The sequence below is a fragment of the Balaenoptera acutorostrata genome, chromosome 8 (assembly GCF_949987535.1).
Source record: "Balaenoptera acutorostrata chromosome 8, mBalAcu1.1, whole genome shotgun sequence".
Taxonomy (NCBI): Eukaryota; Metazoa; Chordata; class Mammalia; order Artiodactyla; family Balaenopteridae; genus Balaenoptera; species Balaenoptera acutorostrata.
In genome coordinates, this window is record NC_080071.1 from 116,310,558 (window position 1) to 116,336,933 (window position 26,376).

General features: G+C 39.4%; 2 protein-coding genes across 16 annotated transcripts in view; one reads left to right on the top strand and one right to left on the bottom strand.

Moving 5' to 3' along the window:
* Positions 1-1,687, bottom strand: part of ZRANB3 (zinc finger RANBP2-type containing 3) — a 278,621-nt gene extending 276,934 nt beyond the window's left edge. For 2 of the 4 annotated variants that reach the window (XM_057551841.1, XM_057551842.1), the window contains exon 1: positions 1,040-1,269. The gene's annotated coding sequence lies outside the window, so the exon portion shown is untranslated. Of the gene's footprint in view, positions 1-1,039; positions 1,270-1,641 lie in introns of those variants that run through there. The other 2 variants (XM_057551839.1, XM_057551840.1) reach the window with 2 other exon arrangements.
* A 314-nt stretch (positions 1,688-2,001) lies between these two features.
* R3HDM1 (R3H domain containing 1) overlaps positions 2,002-26,376 on the top strand; it is a 197,991-nt gene continuing 173,616 nt past the window's right edge. For all 12 annotated transcript variants that reach the window (XM_057551221.1, XM_057551226.1, XM_057551227.1 and 9 more), the window contains exon 1: positions 2,002-2,159. The gene's annotated coding sequence lies outside the window, so the exon portion shown is untranslated. The remainder of the gene's footprint in view (positions 2,160-26,376) is intronic.

Here is a 26,376-nt window from a genome sequence, read left to right on the forward strand (position 1 = left end):
AACACAGACTTATTAGTGCTCCAATTTTAAAAAAATAAAGAAAATATGCTTATTTCAATCCACAGGTAGAATGGAAAAAGTAACTACAAAACATGACTAACGAAGATTTGACTTAGAGATTAGAAGAACAAGTAACACTACGATTCATTTTGTTTGGCCTGTTTTCCTCACTACTTTTGGACAAGAAGCCTGTCTTTTTGGCACTGCTCTCCCCGCAAAGTCTGGCATAGTGCCTAATACAGTATAAGTGCTCAATAAATATTTACAAGATGATTTCTAAAAGAAAGTTTTAGTGAAACCGCCGGGAAAATTGAGTTAGAATTTATCTGAGAAAGTCTCAGTCAAAATGATAGGAAAAAGAGTTTAAAATGAGAGCCATCAGGCTTGGGGAGGGAAGGCCTTTCCTGATAACACCTTCTGCATCTCTTTTGTTCAATGAGTTTCCCAAACAACCTCAAAGGGAACGTCCAACAGTAAAAACACACTCAACTTTGTCCCCCGACAGGGGGCATAAACCCGGGCCTAACGTGCTAAGCTTGTTAGGCTTTTGGCTCCAACGTCTTTCTAATGATCTGTATTCCTCAGTGTACTATAGTTGGCACCCTATCGACACTTGTTTAATGTATGCTTTACATAAAAAAAAAAAAAAGAATGGGACCATTCTCATCAATCATGAGCCCTTCTGTAGCGTTTCTCCTTCGAACCAGACTTTAGAAGTTGGTTTGTAAGAGTGCGAGGAGTTAGCTCAGAATTTTTAAGCCGGTTCCCTTCAGTCAAACTGAAGACGTGAAGGTTTTAGAGGCACCCTCTACAAATATATGGGTGCAATCTAATCCTGAACAACTCAAAAGACAAAACAAGCGAGACTCGGGGAGTGAAGAGTGCGGTGGAGCATGGCATTCTGGACTTGGGAGCTACCCTCCCCCCATCCCATTTCACCCACTCTTAACTAAAATGCAATTAAATTCCATTCAGCTTCCTATCTCTCACATTAAGAAACTACCAACTTGCCCGCCACGCCACTCCCAGACGGCCACACCTGGTGTATTCGCTGCAGAATCTCCAACTCCCGCCACAGGTTTGGCCTGTGTCCGCCGCAAAGCGGAAGTCACTTCAAAGGGACAAACTGAAAGTAAGAGAGTGTAAATATCAGGAATCTAAAACTCCTACGGCGTTCTTAGAAAACTCTTCCTCGACTACCTTTCGCTTCTAATCCTTCTCTCTTCTGCTAGGTTGGTGAAAAGGCTTCACCACAGCCCTGCAACTAGTTCCCCGCCCCAAACTCCAGATCATTCAAAAGTTTGTCCTTTCTCATTGGCCAATGAGGCGGCGTGGGTACCTCCCAGGAACTACAATTCCCGTCAGGCCTCGCGGGAAGCAAACGGAGGAGATGAAATGGGCGGTGGCAAAGCACGTTGGGAACTGTAGTCGGCTGCAAGCCGAAGAGGGCAATCACCCCGCCTTTCCTCGCTGAGGCTGGAGAACCAGGTGTTCGGCTTAGAGCCTGTTACCGCTGAGGGGAGGAGCCAAGTCCTGAAGCAGCATTCCCCACTTCCCACCACATGGAGAACGAAATTTTTCCTTTACTCCTATAAAGCAATATAAATACTCCTTGAGAAAATCTGGTTGTCTTTCCAATACCTTCAGGTCAGTAAAAACTTCCAGAACTCCCCCACCTCGGGCTCCGACTCGTGGGAAAAGGTGGCTCTTTTACAAGTGGGCAAAATGGCTGTCCTCTGAGGTTTATCATTGGTTGTCCTTTGCGTCCTTCAAGGGCGGATACTTACAGCCGATTGGCTCTTTTTCCCTTGTGGGTGGAGAAAGACTTGGCTCGGCTCTCCCGCGGCCCGGGAGGAGATGAAGGGGTGGAGAGAAGGCAGTTTATTCAGGCGTGATTGGATGATCCTCATGTCACTCCGAGGATGTACAACCTATGATTTGTCTACTGCCCCTCAAAGAGAACGAAGAGGCGGGGCTAGTGCGTGGTGGGAAGGGGCGGGATTTTGCCAGCCGCGGCTGCCGCTGGAGCCGGTGTCCGGGCTGGTGATGGGGTTAATTCCCTTTCGTAAGACTCTTACTTGCACCCACCCAGCCCCGCCGTCGCCCCGCCGCGCCGCGCTCCAGCCGCCTCCTCCTCCTCCTCCTCCTCAGTAACGCGGGTAAGAGATGCCCTCCCCTCCCCCCTCCAGCTCCCCGGGAATAACGCGCTTCGCTCCCCTCCCCCGCCCGCCAACCGGTAGCGCTAACGGAGAAGGAGGCAGGCAGGGGAGATGTGGTGTGTGCGAAGGTGGCCTTCCCCGCCGAGCGGTCGGCGCTCCAGCCAGGGCCCCGCCGAGGTGCTGCTGCTGCCAGCCTCGCCGGGAGGTCGGGTTCTGAGGGAGCCCCGGCTCTCCTGGCCCGCCGCTGCGGCTGTGGCTGCATCTGCATCCAGTACCTTGTGCCCACCGCCCCCACCCGGGGGCCATGTGAAAAGCAAACCCCTCGAGGCCTAGCGGAGGAGGCAGGGGAAAGGTTCCCAAGTCCCTGCCATGGCTGCTGCTGCTTGCTTTTGCAGCCCTAGGGACTCGGGAACCAGCCACAGCAGGCCTGCCCGGAGCGGGTGCCGTGCGTAGCTCTGCTCTCCCGTGTGGCTGGCGCCGGTGCCCCAGGCTCCCCGGCCCACGCCACGGCCGCCACCCCCGGCCTTGCACCCCGAGAATTTTTAGAAAGGAAGTAAGGCATTCCGACCGGTTGGTGAAATGTTAGGTGGTGCGTTTTGCGTGTGGCACCAGAAAAAGCACAATGGGAATATTAGAAAGTTGAATGACTGTCAGTGCCACGGACCTCGGGGATCAGATTTACACACATTATGGGTGAGCCTTAGGCTCTGCCCCCCAGATTCCCGTGTGTTTGAAGTTTTTCGTCGCTCTCTTTTTTTGTTGCTACGTGTAGAGGAGAGTGCCTCTGTTCTTTGAGCTTGCTCTTATGCAGAACAAACTGTTGAGGCCATCAGGTCCCGCGTATAATTGGGGTAGCAAGTCAACTAAGTAAAAGACAAAGAGAGCCTAGTAAATGGCAGATGATTTTTCTAATATGATTTTCCTGAAAAAAAAAAGTGTTCTATATATATGTGTGTATATTTGTATATATGTATATGCATGTATGTATATATCTCTCTGAGGTTATGGTTTGCCTAATTGTAATTCTGAAGAAACCCTCTGCTTTTAGCCTAAATGTCTACGATTACAAGAACTTCTGAATAATGAAAAGATGGTTAAAGTCATTCTGGCAGCCCACCTACTTGTAATATTTGAAACAGTAAAATCTGTGTAATATTTAACATAGTAGGATACCAGTGTGACTAGGTTAATTGGACACACCCTAGCTTAACAAAATTTGACATATTTGGCCGTATTTGAGAGGGAATGCTAACAAAATTTGGCATATTTGGCCATATTTGAGAGGGAATGCTTCTTCCTCACGCGTTGATTGAGTGCTCATCTTTTCAGTCCTTGCTTCTTTGTGGGGGGTGAATATGTTCTTAAATAATGGATTCTATAATTTGTTTTAGACATGTCTGTAATCAGAGGTAAAACCCCGGGCCCAGTCCTGAGACTTACTTGTTACCAGAATAAACTTGGGTTCTGAAGAAATATCTGAGTTTTAACTAAGTTTTGGACCATTTCTTCAGGGTCTGAGAAGACTATAATGGCTTAATGATCTTCCATATTCCATAACTAATATACCTAGAGAACTGACATAGATCCACAGATTCAGGACCTGAAAGAAATTTGGATGGTGTGTTAGAATTAAAAAATGAAACCCTGAGTATAACCCTGAAGGGTAAGTCCCCTCAGCTCCCCACAAAAAGTACCCATAGCATACATTACTCAGCATAGCATTTTCTAAAACTTGTTGGGTAATTGATAAATTACTATAATGCTTTCAGATCTCATGTGCCTTATGTACAGAAAGGGCTGATGAAAATGTAGGAGGCTTCTGTATTCTCTTATTAGCTGCAGGACCCCTCTATGAGCCTCAGTTCAGTTTCCTCATCTGTAAAATGGGGGTGGTTATGCTTAACTCACAGAGTTGTGAGGATTAGAGATGAAGTATGTAAAGCCTCTCACATTGTGCCTAACACATAGTATGTATCAATATGTTAAATATTAACTATTGTTATTTTCACACATTAAGAGAATGAGTTTGTTTCTCAAATGCACACGGTATTGTTGGAGCCTCAGAACATGTTCTGTTAGTGAGGAGTACTGTGGGGATTTTCGTTTATGTTGTGACTTTAAGTGCAGTTTGTAATTAGCCACTTTCAAAGGGAAAGGTTTGTGGGAAATTGGTCATCAGGTACAAAAGAGTCATTTATTTTACAGGAGATTTTTTTTTAATAATGTTTTGGAAACATCTAGTCTTTGTTGTTTTATTTATTTTTATTATTATTATTATTTGGCTGTGTTGGGTCTTTGTTGCTGCGCACAGGCTTCCTCTAGTTGTATCGAGCCAGGGCTACTCTTCATTGCTGTGCACGGGCTACTCTTCATTGCTGTGCACGGGCTTCTCATTGTGGTGGCTTCTCTTGTTGCGTAGCACGGACTCTAGGCTCACAGGCTTCAGTAGTTGTGGCTCGTGGGCTCTAGGGTGCAGGCTCAGTAGTTGTGGCGCACAGGCTGAGTTGCTCCGTTGCATGTGGGATCTTCCTGGACCAGGGCTCAAACCTGTGTCCCCTGCATTGGCAGGCAGATTCTTAACCACTGCGCCACCAGGGAAGTCCCTATAGGAGATTTTTTTATTTTGCAGTAAAATGCAGGTGTTTGTTGACTATTTCAAATGGATTATCTGGAATAAAAGTATGTGGTAAATTATTTTAGTGATAAATCATTATAATATCTTTTAAATTTTATTTAGCTGATGTTTCAAGATCAAGTTTATATAGTTGCTATCCACATTCATTGTGCTACCAGGGGCAAGCAACTGTTGAACTCTTTACAGTGTTAAGATTAAGCAAGTTGTTTGAATTCGTTCTGGCCATAGGCTGACTACTGTTTTGTTGCTGTTTCTAATTCTCATGATTTATCACTTCTTAAGTGTTTCTTTTCTGTGGTACAACATGCCAGACACACTGTTCCTTTCTCCTCCCAGGCACTTTTGAAAACGTACTGGGTCTTCACACATGATAGTGTCCTTGGAGTTTGTACAGTGAGACAAATTTAAAGTTAGCCTGAAAACAGTTTTATTATGAAGCCTTTTGACAGTAATTCCAGGTCAGGGTTCAAGGCAGCTACACCTTATGCTGAATAGCGAGCTGAAGTATATAATGTTATGGTGGACCTCCGAAGTTACTGAACCCAGTACAGTTGGATGCTCCTTCGAGGGACATTAAATGGCAGCAGCGTAGAAAATTTTGTAAATTGAAATACACTTTTTCAAATATTATGCAGAAGACAAGAATTGCTGAGTAATGAAAGAGATGTTCTTGTACTGGCACTATAGAATACATAATTATACCCGTTTGAGTTAATGTTAAGTTTTGTGGGGTTTTTTAATAAATATATTTATTTTTATTTATTTTATTTTTGGCTGCATTGGGTCTCTGTTGCTGCGCGCGGGCTTTCTCTAGTTGCAGCGAGCGGGGGCTACTCTTCGTTGTGGTGCGCAGGCTTCTCATTGCAGTGGCTTCTTTTGTTGCAGAGTACGGGCTCTAGGCACGTGGGCTTCAGTAGTTGTAGCACGTAAGCTTCAGTAGTTGTGGCTTGCGGGCTTTAGAGCGCAGGCTCAGTAGTTGTGGCGCACAGGCTTAGTTGCTCCGCAGCATGTGGGATCTTCCCAGACCAGGAATCGAACCTGTGTCCCCTGCATTGGCAGGCGGATTCTTAACCACTGTGCCACCAGGGAAGTCCCTAATGTTAAGTTTTAATTCCTTAGAAATAAAGAAGCACTGAGAGTTGATAACAATTTTATTTTTTCCATTCTTGAAAATGTTACAATAATAAATCCTTAAGACTGATAGGTTTACATTATATTGCTGCTATTTGCATTAGAAAATCTCACTATTAACACTTTCATGATCTGTTGTAAATATGTTGGGCATTCTGTATGTCAAAGAGGTGTGGTTCCAAATGGTAGTGAACTTTTCAGATAGCACTTGCTGCTCCAAACCACAGAATCAGTACACTATCTTTTCAGTCATATCTACATACAGTGATGATAACTTAACTACTTATAACTTAAGATGAATAAACTAAGACGGTCATCATAAAGAGAAGGGAGCGTGTCAGTTTTTTCTCAGTATAATAGTAGTCTTTTTCTAAAGGAGTAAAATAATTTTCCCACTTGATCCCTGTGAATTCTGATAATGCTTACTAGTAATACAGACATGGGCAAAGAGTCAAATCATATAATCAAACAATTTTATTAAGTTAACTTTGCTTTCCAAATAAGGATATGTTATATAATAACAGATTTGCTTATACCTGATAAGTATGTGTATTTTTCTAGGATTTAATTTAATAGTTATTGACTGATGGTTGAAATAAGAGATGAGTTATTTAATCCTGGCTCAAAACTAGTTCTCTACCTTATTTTCCTGCAATTTGGTTTTTTATTCCCAGATTTTATCCTTTATTATTTTGCCTCTTCTTACCTTTTTAGTTTACACACATAGCTATTAACTTGAAATTTTTTCCTATGAGTTTTGAAAGCCTACACTTTATGATTTTTGTTATTCTCTTTGCCATCTGAGTTGTAGATTTGCGACTTTTTTCTTAATTTCTACCTGTAAGCTTACTTCAAGCAAACTGTGACGTTTTTGAGCCTTCTTATTTCATAAATACTAGACCACGTAACATGTTTAAATGATTGTTCTTGTAGCCTGCTTGACTAAAGTTTTCATCTACAACTCCCTAAAGCTACTTTCTCTCCAAAAGAAATTAAGTATGGAACATAAACTACATTCATTTTTAACTCTTGACCTTTGTTCTTAAAAGTCAATAATTTGATATTGTCTTGTCTTAAGAGTTTAAAGTAAAATAATTTGACTTCTCCCAACTTTAGCTTGATCAGTGACAGATATAATTTACTTTTGTGGTCTACTTGTGCAATTAACTTCACTAATCTGCCTTCTGCATGAAAGAAGTTCCATACTGGTATAAAATATCACCTTACAGTCTGAGTTAGAAGTTTAACTAACTGCAGATTCACTTTGTTGTCTTAGCCCTCACTGGGGAGGGCAGCTATGGGATTTAAAGTTTTTTTTTTCTTTAAGTTTTCGTGTTGTGGGGGGAAAAAATCTGTACATCTATGCAAAACAATGGCTTAAATGAGCATAAGGCCTTCATGTTAAAAGTCCTCTTGGGGAAGCAGCTAATTACAGAAGTTCTGTGTTTAAAAATAAGTATCTTTTTACTGGAAACAACCCAAATACCCCTCAATGACTGAATGGTTAAACAACATATGCTATATCCATACCATGGAATACTATGCAGCAATAAAAAGGAACAAACCATAGTATATAGCAGCTTGCATGGATCTTGAAGGAATTATGCCAAGTGAAAAAAACAGTCTTGAAGTGGGACAACCACGTGGTTCCATTTATATAACATTCTCAAAATGACAAAATTAGAATGCAGATCCGTGGTTGCCAAGCATTGGGGATGGGGTGGGAGGATAAGGGTGGTTGTGACTGTAAAGGGTTAACATGAGGGATCTTTGCGGTGATTGAACAGCTCTGTATCTTGATTGTGGTGGTGGTTATGTAAATCTATATACATGTGATAAAATTACATAGAAACACACACACGAAGGAGTGCATGTAAAATTGGTAAAATCTGAATAAAATTGTGGATTATATCGGTGTCAATACCTGGTTTTGATGTTGAACTATACTTACACAGTCATCCCTTGTTATCCACTGGGAATTGGTTCCAGGACTCCCCTTGGATACCAAAATTCACAGGTGCTCAAGTCCCCTGTATAAAATGGCATAGTATTTGCATATAACCTACGCACATTTTCCCATATACTTTAAACCATATCTAGATTACTTATAATACCAAATGCTATGTAAGTCGTTGTATTGATAACTACAATGCAAATGCTACATAAATAGTTGCCAGTGCTCGGCAAGTTCAAGTTTTGCTTTTTGGAACTTTCTGAAATTTTTTTCTTGAGTATTTTCAGTCTGTTGGTTGGATCCACAGATATGAAACCTGTGGATATGGAAGGCCAACTGTATAATGTTATCATTGGGGGAAGCTGGATGAAGAGTACATGAGAGCTTGCTGTACTGTTTTTTACATTTCATGTGAACCTATAATTATTTTAAAATTATTAAGTCAATTACAGAAAAAAAATACCCTTTAGTTATATATATGTTCCTGTATAGTATTGGGAAAAAAGCATCTGGTTTTTTTTGTTTTGTTTTGTTTAATTAATTAATTTATTTATTTATTTTTGGCTGTGTTGGGTCTTCCTTGCTGCGTGTGGGCTTTTTCTAGTTGTGTCACAGGGGCTACTCTTCGTTGCGGTGTGCAGGCTTCTCATTGCGGTAGCTTCTGTTGTTGCAGAGCACAGGCTCTAGGCGCGTGGGCTTCAGTAGTCATGGCGCACGGCCTTAGTTGCTCTGCGGCATGTGGGATCTTCCTGGACCAGGGCTCAAACCTATGTCCGCTGCATTGGCAGGCAGATTCTTAACCACTGCGCCACCAGGGAAGTCCCAAAGCGTCTGTTTTTAAACAAATATTCTCTGCAAAATACCAGTCATACATTTCTTACTGTTCATGTACATTTGCATGCAATAGAAATACTTCTACGTCAAGCATACCCAACACGCAGTTTCCATTTTCATTTTATATGCCTTGTTTCCCCTAAATGCCAGATCATTCTTGTTTTATTAGGGTTTGCTGCCTCTCACTTTACAAGCTTGCTTCATATGAACTAGAAAGAATCTGATATCAGTCATCTATATTGTTCATTTTCCAGTTGCTAGAAAAGGATTTTGTCAACAGAAGCTGTACATTCATTATTCAACTAGATAATTGCATTTTAAGCAAATTGATCATCTGTAAGACAAAATAAAAGATTTTGTTCTCTTGTAAAGACAGCAAATGAGGTATAATTTGGGGGAAGAAAGTGATATTAGTGCTTGTTAAGTTACACTATGGTTATAATGCAACCATGAACCTTTTAATACAAAAGTATTAAATGTTTTAAAGCAATGTGGGAAGATTGTGAGGAGGTCAGAAGTAAAAGTTGTAGGCCACCAACTTGGGGAAGATACACTTTCTGTGATACGGTTGATCTTGAACCATTTTGAATGAATTTTTGTGTATGGTGTGAGGTAGGGGTACAAATTCATTCTTTTACATGCAGGTATCCTTTTTTTTTTATTTTATCTCTGCACCATTTGTTATTCTTTCTCCATTGAATTGTTTTAGCACCTTTGTTGACCATAAATGTAGAAGATTAGTTCTCAGTTTTCAATTCTATTCCATTTATTTATTTATTTATTTATTTATTTATTTATTTATTTTTAACATCTTTATTGGAGTATAATTGCTTTACAGTGGTGTGTTAGTTTCTGCTGTGTAACAAAGTGAATCAGCTATACAAATACATACATCCCCATATCTCCTCCCTCTTGCATCTCCCTCCCACCGTCCCTATCCCACCCCTCTAGGTGGACACATATTCCATTGATTTATATGTCTGTCATTATGCCAGTAGTCCCACAATGCTTGATTATGTAACTTTGTAAAAAAGTTTTGAAATTGGGACATGTGAGTCCTCTAACTTTGTTATTCTCTTCCAAGATTGCTTGGCTATTCTGGATCCTTTTTATTTCTATATGTAGTTTAAGATCAGCTTGCCAGTTTCTGCCAAGAAAGTAGCTTGGATTTTGATAGGGTTGTGTCAAATAGGTAGGTCAATTTGGCAATTTGGGGAGTATTGCCATTTTAACAATATTGAGAGGATTTCTTTAATATTTAGTGATTCATTTTTTGAAAAGTAATAAACTTATTGCTTGTTAACCTGAATACGGTTGAACCTCCATATCTGTTGGTTCCGCATACATGGATTCAACCAACAGTGAGTCGAAAAATAGTTTAAAAAAAAAATTTTTTTCCAGGAAGTTCCAAAAACAAAACAGCTCGCCATGTTTGGGAGACTATTTATATAGCATTTATATTATGTTAACAACAATTTACATAGTATTTACATTGCATTAGGTATTATAAATAATCTAGAGATGATTTTAAAGTATACCGGAGGATATATGAAGGTTATATGCAAGTACTGTGCCATTTTATATGAGGGACTTGAGCATTCATGGATCTTGGTATCCAAGGGGGATCCTAGAACCAATCCCCCATGGATATTGAGGGATAACTGTATCATATTTTATGAAAAATATATTTTCAAAATAACAACGAGAAGAATGGCATTGTCTTACATTTTTGCAGATCTCCATAATGTCTGGTTTATAAGAAGATAGATGGGTTCTCATATATGTTTTTGCATTCACTCTAATATGATATGTGGTTTTGGTAAAAACATAAGACAATTTGGCCTCATACAGATACGTAGGGGAAAAGAGGAGGACCTCATCACCCTTTGAAAGCATCTTGATGATCTGCAGTGGTCGTTGGTCCATACTTGGAGAATAGCTTGTTCAGTGGAAAGAAATATGTTTGGAAACTCAGAAATTTGGTGAAAGTAACAAGTCTGTCACTTAACAGCTGATGTGATTTTTGAGCAACTTATTTAGCCTCTCCGTCTTTCTTCTTCTGTAAAATGAGGATAATGACACTCCTTTTAGGGTTTTTATAAGGAGGAAACAAGATCATGCCTGTAAAGTTTTGGGTATATAAAAACCACCAAAGAACTGAGGCTTGTCTTTTTTCATTTATATTTGTCCACCTCTATTCTATAGGATTAGCTAATTTTTTTCCACTGAAAGTGTACATACCACAGCGTGGTAACCTTCATGTAAATTTGGTTCATTGTATAGTATTTACTTAAAAGCTGAACTTTATTCAGACAATTTTCTACTGTCAGTCCTTTTAACTACATATTACGATAGTAAACAAGTAGAGAAGAGAAGAGCCAACAAAAAGGGTAAAGGAATTTCTCAGAAATGGGAGAGTAAGTTGATGTCCCCTTTAAGACCATTTGTTGCCTTACTGCAGTCCTGCTATTAACTTTTGGAAGAATGAAGGAAAATGCAAAAATTCTGCCTTAAATTAGAGAATGGTTCTTTAGCATGTATTTTCCCAGTTAAAATTAATAAAATTAAGTTAAAATATAAATGATTCCAAATTCTCAGTGATTCTATAAATATTGAACCAAATTTCAGACAGACATTATTGCAGTTTTTTTACGAAGCAGGTTGAGAAACAGAATGACGTGTAGGGTCCAATTTGGACAGGGTGGTCAGGAAGACCTCTTGACATTGGAACAAACACCAGACTGAAATGAGGGAACGAGTCATATGAGGGAAGAACAACATTCTGGGTAGGAGGAACAGAAAGTACAAAGGCCATGGCATGGGGGCATACTTGGATGGAGATGGAAATTACACTTGTTTACTGAAGTTCAGCAGTGTTCTCCCAAAGACAGGATTTAAAGGAACAAGTACACTAAGAACACTCTGGAGTGTGGCTCTGGGGCTCTCAACTATGCATATTTACTAGCTAAGTGAATCGTTTCCACTGTAGATCCTCTTAACCCCAAACGTACTGAATTTTAAGGGACATTTGCAAAGTCTAAACCCAAATCTTTAGTCTCCACTTATCAAAGGTTTCTTGTCTTTTCAGTGCTAAACCAAGAGATGCGGTAGTTTTTCTTACAATTACCTGCATTTACATAGACCAGTAGGTAAATTGTTGTTTTGGAATGTGAGAGGTCATCTGGTCCAACTTTAGTGGTTCTCAAGGATCAGTCCAGTGACAGTTACCTGCGCAACTTTTCATAAAGTTAGCTGCTTTTCCTTTCCTTTTTTCTTTCAGGGTGTATTAGAATGGGGAGATGGGTACATACCCGACTCATGCCTTTTTGAGCAAGCTCTTGTGGGGACCTTACATGACAGGAAAATCAAGCAGATAATCATGTAGCCTTTACTTGAACTATTCTAGTGACAGGACTGCATTCTTAAGGGACTTGTCTCTTCTATATGTCTATATGGTAGAGATAAATATATATATATATTGGCGGGGGAGTGTAGGGAAGGACGGCATAGTCAGAGAAGAGGAGATCCAGCTGGTCCCAGACATAGTTGAAATGTTATCATAAAGGTGCATCAATATCAGTCACCTGTCCCTCTCCCCCTCCCTTCACACCCCCAGAGAACAGAAGTGTTGGTAGGGATGGGAGACTTCAGTTGCCCAGACCCAAGACCCTCCTGCTTGGCCCTGTTGTCTAAAATGAGAGAAATTGGAGGACTAATCCTACGGATGTCCTCAGTAGGTGCTTCGCCCCTTCATAACCACCCCCCCCGGCTGTTTAGCACCCTTCTTAGATTTGCTGGGTTATATTCCATATTGTTGTGGGCAGAGGAGCTACAGCTAGTCTTCAAAGCACGTTAGATCTTGTCAGAGAACCAGGCAACTAGACCATAATGGTATCTTTGTGATTTTAGATTTTGTTTTATTCAAGGTGGTATGACCATAGGTAATGAAAGTCTTGGTGGACAGTTTTAAAACCTATTTTTAGATCATTTTGATAACAGTCAAGTCGATTTGAAAAAAATGATGCTCAGATTTGAGTGTTTTTACTCAGGTAATATTGCCAACTTCTGTGTCTTTCAAAATCAAAAACATTTCATGTTTATTCAGTACACTCAACAGATTGTAAACTTTTGTTTTGTTGTGAGGTTTGTTTTTTTTTTTTTTACTGCAATAGAAAACTGAGAAGCTGAGCTATTGTAGAACTTGGTACATTTCTACACTTAACTTTTTGGAAAGTTTATGTATTTTTTAAACTTTAAAAAAAAATCAAAACAATGCATACACGAAAAAATCAAACAGTACAGTGGATCTGTAATTGATCATTATTCCCTTATCTACTGTTATTATCAGAATTGATGAGTCACTTGAAGAGAACTAGAATGTTCTTAGCATCAAAAGTCAAATGGATTCTTTTTTTAAATAGTTTTTTAAAAATTAATTTATTTAATTTATTCGTTTTTGGCTGCACTGGGTCTTCGTTGTTGCCCGCAGGCTTTCTCTAGCTGCGGCAAGCAGGGGCCTCTCTCCGCTGCGGTGCACGGGCTTCTCATTGCAGTGGCTTCTCTTGTTGCGGAGCACAGGCTCTAGGTGCGCAGGCCTCAGTAGCTGTGGCTCACGGGCTCTAGAGCGCAGGCTCAGTATTTGTGGCGCACGGGCTTAGATGCTCCGCGGTGTGTAGGATCTTCCCAGACCAGGCCTTGAACCTGTGTCCCCTGCATTGGCAGGCAGATTCCCAACCACTGTGCCACCAGGGAAGCCCAAATGGATTCTTTTTAAGCTTCCATCAGTTCATCAAAATCCATGTCAATTTGTTTTGTTACACATTAGAAGCATGGATTTCCTGTTTTTTGGGTTTTTTTCAGTTTTCCTGGGGTTTCTAATTTTCTTTCTTTTTTTTCTGATTGACAAATAATAATGTACCATCAACATATCCTCAAAGTTATTCAATGTCTGTTTCATGGAGGCCTCTTTCCCTCAGAGATTTTCTCTTGGATTCTGTATCCTGCTCTCATCCTGGGACTTGCCTTCACTGCCCTCCTAGGTTGAATCAACTGTTCGCTGGATCCTGTGGATCCTTCCTCTCTCTTGATTTTTACACTGATTTTGCTTGATAGTAGCCTGAAGTATCTTCCTAAGAAAGATTGCTTAGGAAGTAAAGCTTTGGAGACCTTATATGCCTGAGGTCTCTATTCTGCTATCATACCTGATAGGTAGTATGGAATGCTAAATTCAAAATCATTTTCCTGTTGCACTTAGACATAGCACTAGTGTCTTGTGGCATCTAGGTTGCTTTTCAGAGATATGCTGATGAAATTTTCCAAGCATACACAAATTTTTGGATGACTCAATTCTATAATTATTAACATTTTGTTCTGTTAGCTTCATCCTCTATCAATCTATCTTATTTTCTGATGCATTTCAAAATACATTGCAAGGATCAGAATACTTCAGTCCTGAACACTTTGGCTTGCATATAAGTAACTAGAATTCAGTATTTGGTTACATTTTTATAGGTAGATATGCATACAGAAAAATGCACAAATCACAAACATACCATTCAGTGAGTTTTTTACAAATGATATGCATCCGTGTCTATCAAGATATAGGACAGTATCATCACCCCACGAAACAAGAACCAAAAGTTCTGATTCTTTTCCACCATATGTTATATTTTCCTGTACTAGGACTTACATAAATGGAATTATACAATATGTATTCTTTTGTGTAAGGCTTCTTTCACTCAGCATGTTTTTCAGATTTATTCAAGTTGTTGCTTGTATGAATAGTTTCTTTTATACTAGAACAGTATTTTATTGAATAAATATATAGTTGGTGTGTCTGTTCTGTTGATGGCCACCTGTGTGCTGTTTCTGGTTTTTAGTCGTAAATGAAGCGACTCACAAGAGTATTTGAGAGTAAGTTTTAAACCTTCAAATTAGAAATACGTGCTGGGACTTCCCTGGTAGCGTAGTGGTTAAAAATCCGCCTGCCGATGCAGGGACATGGGTTCAAGCCCTGGTCCGAGAAGATCCCACATGCCGCGGAGCAACTAAGCCTGTGCGCCACAACTACTGAGCCTGCGCTCTGGAGCCCCGTGTGCTGCAATTACTGAAACCCACGTGCCAAAAGCCCGTGCTCTGCAACAAGAGAAGCCAGTGCAATGAGAAGCCCGCTCACTGCAACGAAGAGTAGCCCCCGCTCACCGCAACTAGAGAAAGCCCGCGTGCAGCAACAAAGACCCAAGGCAGCCATAAATAAATAAATAAATAAATAAATAAAAAGAAATACATACTAACATGAATATACTGCACAGAAATACATTGGTTCATTTCTTTCTTTATTTATTTATTTGGCTGCATGAGGTCTTAGTTGCAGCATGCAGGATCTTTCGTTGCAGCACGCGGACTTCTCCCTAGTTGTGGCAAGCGGGCTCCAGAGCACACGGGCTCAGTAGTTGCAGCACGCGGGCTTAGTTGTCTCCATGGTATGTGGGATCTTAGTTCCCCAACCAGGGATCAAACCCGAGTCCCCTGCATTGGAAGGCGGATTCTTAACGACTGGACCACCAGGGAAGTCCCGTTTCATTTCTTCTTTATTCCATTCTTTTCCTAACTCTTGAATTTTTGTTAATACAAAATTAAGTCATAACTTAGCTGAGAATATTGTCATACTTTATATGATTTCTTGCTGTCCTCAGTAATATAAAGAGCAGGTAGGAAGATTATTTAAAATCATTCTCTCTTTTAAAATTTTTTTATATTTCTGTTGAAACTTTAAAATTAACCTGTTTTTTCTAGTCCACTGATTGACTTTAGATAATTAGGTGTAATTAAGAGCGTCTTTCCTTAGAAGTTAGTACTTCAGCATATAAAGTCGTTGAATTTTAGAGATAGAAGTTTTTAAAGAATATGTTAGTCTGACATTGTATGTGAATCATCCTTGATCCAGAGAGGCATGACTTTTTCAGTTATGAATGCGTTTTGCTTGCTTTTTTTTTTTTTTTTTTTTTAATTTGGCTGCATTGGGTCTTCATTGCGGCATGTGGGATCTTTCGTTATGGCCCGCAGGCTTCTCTCCGGTTGTGGCGTGCGGGTTTTCTCTCTCTAGTTGTGGCGCGGGCTCCAGAGCGTGTGGACTCTGTAGTTTGTGGCACACGGGCTCTCTAGTTGAGGCATGCGAGCACAGTAGTTGTGGCACATGGGCTTAGTTGCCCCGTAGCATGTGGGATCTTAGTTCCCCCACCAGGGATTGAACCCGCGTCCCCTGCATTGGAAGGCGGATTCTTTACCACTGGACCACCAGGGAAGTCCCCACTTGCTTTTTTAATAAAGATGATTACTTCTATTTGTTGTAATTTTGGAATGGCAGTTTAAAGTTTAAAAAGAAATTTTTAAATTTCTTTCTTTATTTATTTATTTTTGGCTGCATTGGTTCTTCGTTGCTGCAAGTGGGCTTTTCTCTAGTTGTGGCAACTGGGGGCTACTCTTCGCTGCAGTGTGCAGGCTTCTTATTGTGGTGGCTTCTCTTTGTTGTGGAGCACGGGCTCTAGGCACGTGAGCTTCAGTAGTTGTGGCACGCAGGCTCAGTAGTTGTGGCTCACAGGCTCTAGAGTACAGGCTCAGTAGTTGTGGCACACGGGCTTAGTTGCTCCGCGGCACGTGGGATCTTCCTGGACCAGGGCTCGAACCCGTGTCCCCTGCATTGGCAGGTGGATTCTTAATCACTGTGCCACCAGGGAAGTCCCCAAGTTTAAAATTTTATATTCATGATATGGAGTGTTTTTTGTAGCTCTTTAAGTTTTGTTAAATCCATATGATAAATTAAGAATGACATTTTCCCATTGCCATACTGCATTACACAAAGGATTTTATACTGTTACAATATCCAGTGTACACATACCACAGCTTTCTGTGAGTGTAGATTTTCTTTTTAATGAATGGTGATTTTGAAATTTAATTCAAGTAAAAAAAGAATAAAGTGGTTTTTAGTATAGTATTCAAGCTGTATTTGTGGCATACGAAAATTACTTCATGGCTTTTCTGAAAGCTGCATACAGCTACACAACTTTTCGGTTGCATTTACCTTACTACTAAAATGGAAAACCCAATGATAAAACAGGTGACAGTGTTAAGAGGATTGACTTAAATGTTAAATGAAGCTTATATCTACTTTATTTGCATCTAACACCTATACTTTAATTTTAGAAAGGGCTTGTTTATCTTTTCTTATGTCATTTTTTTCTTGGTTTATGTGGCATTTGTGAAAATGCTTACAGAAATGCTAGTAAGGGATAATCGGTGTTCTTGTTTGTGAAAGTTACACTAAGATCACAGAAATGGCTAGTAATTAAATTGCTTCTGTTCTTCTTAAAGACATACCTCTGCCTTCAAGAAGCTCATGACTTATCTGGGATCCACTTGAGTCAGAATTTCCATATTATAAATGGCTGCAGCTTCCATTTCCGTTTTCTCCTCATCCTACTTGTCCTCCTCTTCTTCCCCTAGTCTTTGGACAAATTTGCTTAAAGATAAGACAGGATTAATGGAACTATGATAAAGTAGAAACGAGTCTCAGTGGGTGGCCTTTTTAATTAAATATATGAGGTTCCAAGGATTACATGAGATTTACGCCTTCTAAATGCACAGTAGAGAACCAAGTGAAAGTTGGTGGTCAGATAACCATTAATTGAATTGCTTTTACATAGCCTATCGTAAAATTTGAATACAAGCATTTTTGTCTTGCCCTCATTTCTCTCACAACTTTTCACTTGGCATCCTATACTTCAGAGATATTAAATTATTTATTTATTTATTTATTTTATGTGTTTAAACCACTGTAGTCAAGCACACTCTTTCCAGCAGCCAAACACATTTTAACTGATAAACATGGCCCCTTTATCTTTTATTTATTTATTTTTATTTATTTATTTATGGCTGTGTTGGGTCTTCGTTTCTGTGCGAGGGCTTTCTCTAGTTGCGGCAAGCAGGGGCCACTTTTCATCGCAGTGCGCGGGCCTCTCACTATCGTGGCCTCTCTTCTTGTGGAGCACAGGCTCCAGACACGCAGGCTGAGTAGTTGTGGCGCACGGGCCCAGCCGCTCCGCGGCACGTGGGATCTTCCCAGACCAGGGCTTGAACCCGTGTCCTCTGCATTGGCAGGCAGATTCTCAACCACTGCGCCACCAGGGAAGCCCTGAAATATTAAATTATTTAAGCAAAGTTAACATAACCAGTTAATGGCCCAGCCAGGACTTTATACTCCAAGTCCAGCTTTATACTATATCAAGGATAAAGGAATTAATCAGGTCACTTAATGTGCCTATTTTTTTAGTCCCAGAATGTAATAAGGGCACGTTTATTGGGGAATATTTCAAAATAGATAGCTTGTCAGACAAATCACTATCAGACTCCATACTTTGTTCTTCTAGACTTTGTAATGTTACTCCTAGAACTGCCAGTCGCTTAAAACTATTTACTTACGTACTTAAAAGACCTTCCCTCTTGTCCCCTGCATTGGCAGCTGGATTCTTAACCACTGCGCCACTAGGGAAGTCCCCCGGTGTGGGCTTTTTAAAGAGTGAGTATAAAACCTGATATATAATTCATGTTGAAATTTATTGGCCAATGTTGACTTTTTTATGCTGATATTTTAATATAGCTTTATTGAAATATAATTCACATACCATAAAATCCACTTAAGTTTACAGTTCATTAGGTTTTAGTATATTCACAAAGTTATGCAACATCACCATAATCTAGTTTTAGAACATTATCATCATTTCAAAAAGAAGCCCCCTATCCATTAACAATCATTCTCCATGTTCTTTTCCCCTTCCTGCAGCCCTAGACAACCATTAATCTACTTTCAGTCTCTATAGGTTTGCCTCTTCTGGAAATTTCGTATACATGAAATCACACAGTATGTCATTTTTTGTGACTGTCTTTCACTTAAGCATCAGGTTTTTAAGGTTCATCCATGTTGTAGGATGAATCAGTACTTCATTCCTTTTTGTGGCTGAATAATATGCCACTATATGAATATATCACATTTTTTTTAATCAGTTCATCAGTTGAGGGACATCTGAGTTGTCTCTACGTCTCGGCAATTATAAATGACACTGCTATAAACATTCTTGTACAAATGTTTGTGTAAACATATGTTTTCATTTCCCTTGGGTGTATACCTACCAGTGGAATTGCTGGGTCATATGGTAACCCTGTTTAACCATTTGAGGAACTCATCAACTGTTTTCCAGAGTAGCTGCACCATTTTGCATCCCCAGCAGGAATATAAAAGGATTTCTGTCTTTCCACATGCTTGTCAGTTCTTGTTATTGTCTGTCTTTTTGATTATAGCCAACCTAGTGGATGTGAAGTAATATCTCCTTGTGGTTTTGATCTGCATTTCTCTAATGATTAAAGTTGCTGAGAGTCTTCTCCTGTGCTTCTTATTGGCCACTTGATTTTATGTGAGCTTTGATATCTAAATGTTGTTTGTGTAACTCTTATGCACTCTACAGTTAATCAGTATGTAGGCACTGTATTCCATATAAAATACCAGTATGTATACAAACACATTAAAGGATTAGCTCTAAGACATATTGGAGAATTGGAGTGATTCATCAGTGTTTTCCAAACTTAACTGATAAATAGGGCAGTTACTAGTTTGCCTGGGACAGTCCCAGTTTATGCCTGTTGTCCTGGCTTAATTATAAAAGTGCCATCTTTCACTCTGAAGTATGCCCTGATTTGGACGATAAATTATATGGCCAATCTACTGACAATTAACCTAGAGTACTTATTTGAATACACACTTGCTATCTACTAAATTAGAAGCTCCAGAAGAAAGGGGCCTGAAACTATGTTTCTAGCAATTTCAGGGTCAGGCACAGTTGTAATGTATCATTCCAGCAGAATGCTGGTGTTGCTCTATGACCCAAAACCCATTATCATTGTTTTAGTGGGACAGTGAGTTCCAAGTTAAAATTGGAGAGAAATAATCTAACCTGATAGCCTAGCACCACCCATCTCCTTAAAGTGATGATAGGGGAGGAGTATCAACATGCACATTGGACTGGCTTGTAGGGGCCGGAGGGTATGAGACAGTAAGTGAAGTGAAATAATTTACTGGAAGTAGGATGATCTCAGGACAGAGCTCTAGTAAGAGGTAGTGAACAAAGCTGAGCTTCTCAATAGTATTTTCCTTTGAGTTAGGTGAGAGTAAGAGAAGAATTCATGAAGGTGTTCTTCATACCTGAGAACTAGGAGCAAGAATTAATGGGGATGGAGGAAGGCAGAAGAAGTACTTTCAGACTTTGAGGCTATGTTAGAAGGAAGAAAGAATGTAGTACTGTTGGGTTTTATTTATTTGGGGGTCAGTGAGATTTGGTAATATTTGCACATAGGGTCGTTTGTAAGCCAAGCACTTGTAAGATATCTATATAACTTATAAGATATCTATATAATAGGTGTCAGAGATGCCCATCTGGATTTTAAGATATATATTTTTGTTAATTGTACAGTTTTTGTCTTCAAGATGAGTGAACACATTTGGCTCAGTATAAAGTAATATGCATTAATTGTGGAGGGTCTTGTGCTGAGCCATTCATACTTGCTTATATGATTGATTACCTTTTAGCACCAATGCAACATAGTTAAGAAATAAGTTAAGAAATGGCTTAAAAGGTAGGAGTTTATGGGTATCCCAGCATAGCTGTTGCCTCATGATGTCTCCATTAGCCAGAAACTTGAGCTAACTCTTATTAGCTATGATACCAAGCAACACTGCCTTAAATCTAAGGACCCACACCATAGTAGCTCATCCAGAAACTCTTTGGATGGGGGGAGGAACTTTTTTAAAAAGCTTTATTGAGGTACAATTGATGTACAGTCAGCTGTATTCAAAGTGTATATTTTGAAGATGTGCTGTTTTCTAATTGATACTCTGGCAAGTCTGCCATTATAATTTGTCTTCTAAGCATACAGTCACTGAGTAGAGAAATGAAATGACCCATTAATTTAACTTGAGGAAATCATTGCGAATTATGCACAGGAAGAAGATTACATTGAGTTGTTATTAAGACTTGTCCATATTTATAGAGCAGGTACTCTTCTCTCCAAAATTCAAGAGCTAGTGACTTCTCATTTGTACATATTTAGCTGAGCGAATGGAGCAGATAATTACATGCCAGATTAAGGACATGGTATAATAAATGCTTGAGAAGTTCCAAAGAGTAAGGAATGGCTGGACTGGATTGGTTAGGGAAAGTTGTGAGGAAGAAAGTAGATCATGAAAATGTAGAGCAAACAGTAAGTTGGAGTTTGAGCTAGAGCTTGGAGAATAGATGTGATTGACCAGGCAAAAATGGGTGGAAGAGCATTCTAGATAAAGAGAGGAGCACCGGTGAGTACAGGTGATGAAAGGTGAATTGCCTAGCTTGGCTGTGGTCTAGAATGGATGAGGGGCAATCACAGTGGAAAGTTAAATTTGAGCAAAATAGTAGAGGATTTTTTTTTTTTTGCAGTAACTCACATGCACTTCACAATAACTCTATGAAATGCATACAATGACTACTCCCATTTTTTATTTATTTATATTTTAATTAATTTATTTATTTTTAGCTGTGTTGGATCTTCGTTTCTGTGCAAGGGCTTTCTCTGGTTGTGGCAAGCGGGGGCCACTCTTCATCGCGGTGCGCAGGCCTCTCACTATCGCAGCCTCTCTTGTTGCGGAGCACAGGCTCCAGACGCGCAGGATCAGTAATTGTGGCTCATGGGCCCAGTTGCTCCGTGGCATGTGGGATCTTCCCAGACCAGGGATCGAACCCGTGTCCCCTGCATTGGCAGGCAGATTCTCAACCACTGCGCCACCAGGGAAGCCCTAGTAGAGGATTTTAAATACCAAACTGAAGGATTGACTTGTGTCCTTTGAGTCAAGGGGAACTACTGGAGATTCTTTTGAGCAAGATAGTGTTGATACAGATTTCATTGCCGTATTGTTACTGGGACTCTGTTTCTATGTCACGTCTTCCTCTTTATGCTGTAGACCTTTTTCCTTTCCTACTTCCATTGTGGTTGTCAGGAAATTTATTTTTAAATTGTCTTTGATAGTCAATCTGTCACCTCTTTATTTTTCTAAGTATTTTCAAATCTCTCTACTTATAATGAAGTAATAATACCAGACCTAGAAGAGAGAGGGAGAGAAAGATATATCATTACTGTATATATCCTATATCATCATATATCATTATAGAATTAGAGTATGGCTTAATTTAGAAAATATTATGAGTTTTCAAGTAATATGAATCATAGGCAACATTTGGAGTCCTGAAAGATTCAAAGATATTGGGTCTTCCTTGTATGTGATGATCCAAAGTTATACTGTTTCGTTACTTCTTTTTTTAATTGGAGTTTAGTTGATTTACAATATCGTGTTAGTTTCAGGTATACAGCACAGTGATTCAGTTATACATATACATACATATATATTCCTTTTCAGATTCTTTTCCCTTATAGGTTATTATAAAATATTGAGTATAGTTCCCTGTGTTGTACAGCAGGTCCTTGTCATTACTTTCTTGACCTTTATTTTAAAATATATATATTTAGAGAATAAAGCACATTCAGCTTAAGAATATCCCCCCCTTTTTTCGAATGTCAAAGGATCCCTAGAAGTTATAAATGTAGAGTTGAGGGTAAAATGAGAAGAGTATTTTCCTATCCTCATCTCATTGTTTGATTTCTTAATTCAGATATACAAATAAAAACTGTGTTTAAAATATGAAGAAATACACATAAGCAGTTCAACTGTTTATCTTAAAGCCGAATTCATGACCCTAAGTGGTAGAAATGCTTTACTTTTAAAGGGTTATGAGAATCTAATAGTGCAGTTTTTTTCATAATGGTAAGTCACTGGATTATGTGTGCTTTTAACATTTTTAGGCTTTTATATTAATTTTCTATTTTCATTTTTGTTATTATATTACCCTTTTTTTATTTCCTAGGAATTAATTGTCCCTTAAATGTGACACGGCATAAATTATTTTCACTTAATTTCCTATGGAAGAAAATAATAAGCATTTAAGACTCTCTGATTTGATTCCACTCTATTGTTCACTCATTTGTTTAATCAGCCATTCCTTGAAAAAAAACATGTAGTGAATACTTGCCATGTGCCAAGCCCTGGCTTTGAGAATACAAAAATCAGTGATATGTACTCTTGCCCTGGAAGAGCTCAATCTAATAAGGCATTACAAATCCACTTGATAAGTTTGGTTTAAAAAAAAAAACACCCCAGAAGTGTACTCTCCCATGTGTTTTCCTGTGGCACTATATTTATGTGTGTGTGTGTCATTTTCATATCAGTTATTACTCTGTACCTTGATTATGTGTAGTTCATCATGTGCACAACCCTAACCTCTGCTGCCACCTGCCTTTCCCCTACACCCAGTCAGAGACACTGCTCCATTTTAAAATTACCTGAGTCGAAAACTTTGTCAGCTTGATTATAATACCTTGTACACAATTGAACTTAATAAACGTTTGTAGATTTGAATATAATTAGATATCTTGTATTGATTTGAGATAATAGTAGAGATCAAACTTACAGCTCAAGAAAAATTATTTAGAAACAGATTTAGGAAAATAAACTTCCTTTTCAAAAATTCAGAGATATTCCACTTCAAGTTAAAATTCTGTCAAAACTTTGGCTTGCATAAAATTTCTCTCCTTTATGTCTCCAATACAAAGTGATTACAGTCTGATAGCTGGGAGATAACTTTATTGAATGAGCTGATGACGCACTCCTAATGTCCGTATCCCAGTGAATACCATGTGCCAGTCTCAACACTGGCATTAGTTGATTTGAGCATGAGCACTGAACTGTCCTCATCCTTCCTGATATTCTCAGTTTTTTCCCTCTAGGCTGAGGCATGTCTTCAGGGCTGCTTGAGGAACTTGTGCTTCTGCCCAGTTAAGAGAATTGATTTTCAAAACTATACTGATTAACATGGTCCTGTTTTGAATTCTGCCATAGAAGGAACTGGTAATGTAATTGCCGAGACTAAAGAATACTAACCCGAAAAAAAGGTTTGCAGTATGCTTTTGTTCTATCAAGCCACATTAAAATAACCTCACTAAAGAACCTTTTCGGAGGGCTGGCCGCCTGCTCCCCCATTTTGTTTCACGGTAAACTCTCCCTGCTGTCTTACTTCACTGAGGCCAGTGTCCTGACCTTCGTTTCCGGGTCATCCACATGGTCTCCTTTTTAGGCTTTTTCTGATAGGTGGGGGCTGTTGAAAGAAGACAGAGAACTAAGCAGGTTTAACCTTTTTAAAAAGTGTTAATCACTTTCTGCTTTGACTTGGTGATTGTAATCCTTTTATAACTATCTCTCTTGTATTTCCAAACTTGGATTTACGAATTGTCTTTTCTTCTCTCTCTTTAAGCCCCCTGCCACCTCCTACCCTTTTTTTCGTACATAAATTTCTCTCCTCTCTTAGTGAAGATACTGAGGCTATTTATTATAGTCTGGGGGGGTCACCGAATTAACCATGGGTACTTTAAAAGTCTCTCTCAATACTTTTCCTCGGGCTTCCCTGGTGGCGCAGTGGTTGAGAATCTGCCTGCCAATGCAGGGGACACGGGTTCCAGCCCTGGTCTGGGAAGATCCCACATGCCGCAGAGCAACTAGGCCCGTGAGCCACAACTACTGAGCCTGCGCGACTGGAGCCTGTGCTCTGCAACAGGAGAGGCCGCGATCGTGAGAGGCCCGCGCACCGCCATGAAGAGTGGCCCCACTTGCCACAACTAGAGAAAGCCCTCCCACAGAAACGAAGACCCAACACAGCCATAAATAAATAAATGAATGAATGAATGAATGAATAGAATAGAATAGAATAGAATAGAATACCATGGCCAAAAATTAGTAAAAATAAAAAAAAAAAAAACAAAAAACACTAAAAATATATATATACTTTTCCTCTTTTTTCTTCTACCAGTCTCAACTGAAGAGGTGTCCCTTTTCTTCAAACCTACTCCAGCTCTCTTTAGAATGTGTTGATCCCTAACTGTGTACCAGGGACTATGATAGGATTTCTGGGAGACGCAGTAAGGACTAGGATAGAATTCTGACTTGCCCTTAAGAAGCTTAATGACCTGTGTTTGTGATCCCATTTCCTGCTCCTTCCATTATTTGTTCTCAAACTTGTCATTTGTGCATTTTTCTTTGTACTTCTAGAATTAGAGAAATTTTAAATGGGAAGGGAAAAGATTGCTTTCCCTCAAGAAGATAAGAGGAGGGAGTGTCTTTCAAATGATAAGTTTTCTTTCTTCCCATTTGAGAAGATTTCAGAAAGGAGTATGTTATATCTCTCGGGCTCTCAGGTGTGTGGTGGCAGGAAGAAAGGCTGAAGCTCTCTGCTGTAGTAAGGATCCCTGTATCTGATATATTAATCCCAACCTTTCAACAAGTTTAAATCCAGTAATTCCTTATTTCACATGTATGAGCTATATATGTGTGTGAAATTTATGTATATTTTGACTCCAATTATCTGTATACCAGTACAATCTTATTGGAATGTGGTACTAATATATAGTTAATATGTGCTCTCATTTACTTTTATGAGTTTGTGTGTCTGCAGTCCTAAACATAGGGCAAAAAACATCTTGATACTGTTGGTGGGTGAAAAGTTTTTGTTTTTTATTGTAGTGAAATACACATAACATAAAATTTACCATCTTAACCATTTTTGTGTACAGTTCTGATGTTAAGTATATTCACATTGTGCAACCAATCTCCAGAACTCTGGCAAAACCAACACTCTATACCTATTAAATAACAACTCCCCATTCCTCTCTTCCCCAGCTTTTGACAGCAAGCATTCTATATCTGTCTGTATGAATTTGATTACTCTAGGTACCTCAGGTGGAATCATACAGTATTTGTCTCTTTGTGGCTAGCTTGTTGTACTTAGCATAATGTCCTCAAGGTTCATCCTGTTTTATAGCATGTGTCGGAATTTCCTTCCTTCTTTTTTAAGGCTGAATAATAATCTGTCTTCTGTATATAATATAACACATTTTGTTTATCTGTTCATCTGTTGATGGACATTTGGGTTGTTTCCCACTTTTGGCTATTGTGAATAATACTGCTGTGAACATGGGTATACAAATATCTCTTTCAGACCTCACTTTCAGTTCTTTTGGGTATATAACCCAGAAGTGGAATTACTAGATCATATACTACAGACATACTTCTTTTTATTGCACTTCACATACAGCGTTTTTTACAAATTGAACGTTTGTGGCAACCCTTTGTCAAGCAAGTCTACCAGCACCATTTTTCCAACATTTGCTCACTTTGTCTCTGTCTTATTTTGGTAATTCTCGCAATATTTCAAACTTTTTCATTATTATATTTGTTACGATGATCTTTGATGTTACTACTACAACTCGCTAAAGGCTCAGATGAGAGCATGTTTTAGTGATAAAGTATTTTTTATCTTTATTTTTTATTTATTTACTTTTTGGCTGCATTGAGTCTTGGTCACTGCATGTGGGCTTTCTCTAGTTGCAGCGAGCGGGGCCTGCTCTTCGTTGCAGTGCTCGGGCTTCTCATTGCAGTGTCTTCTTTTGTTGTGGAGCATGGGCTCTAAGTGTGCGGGCTT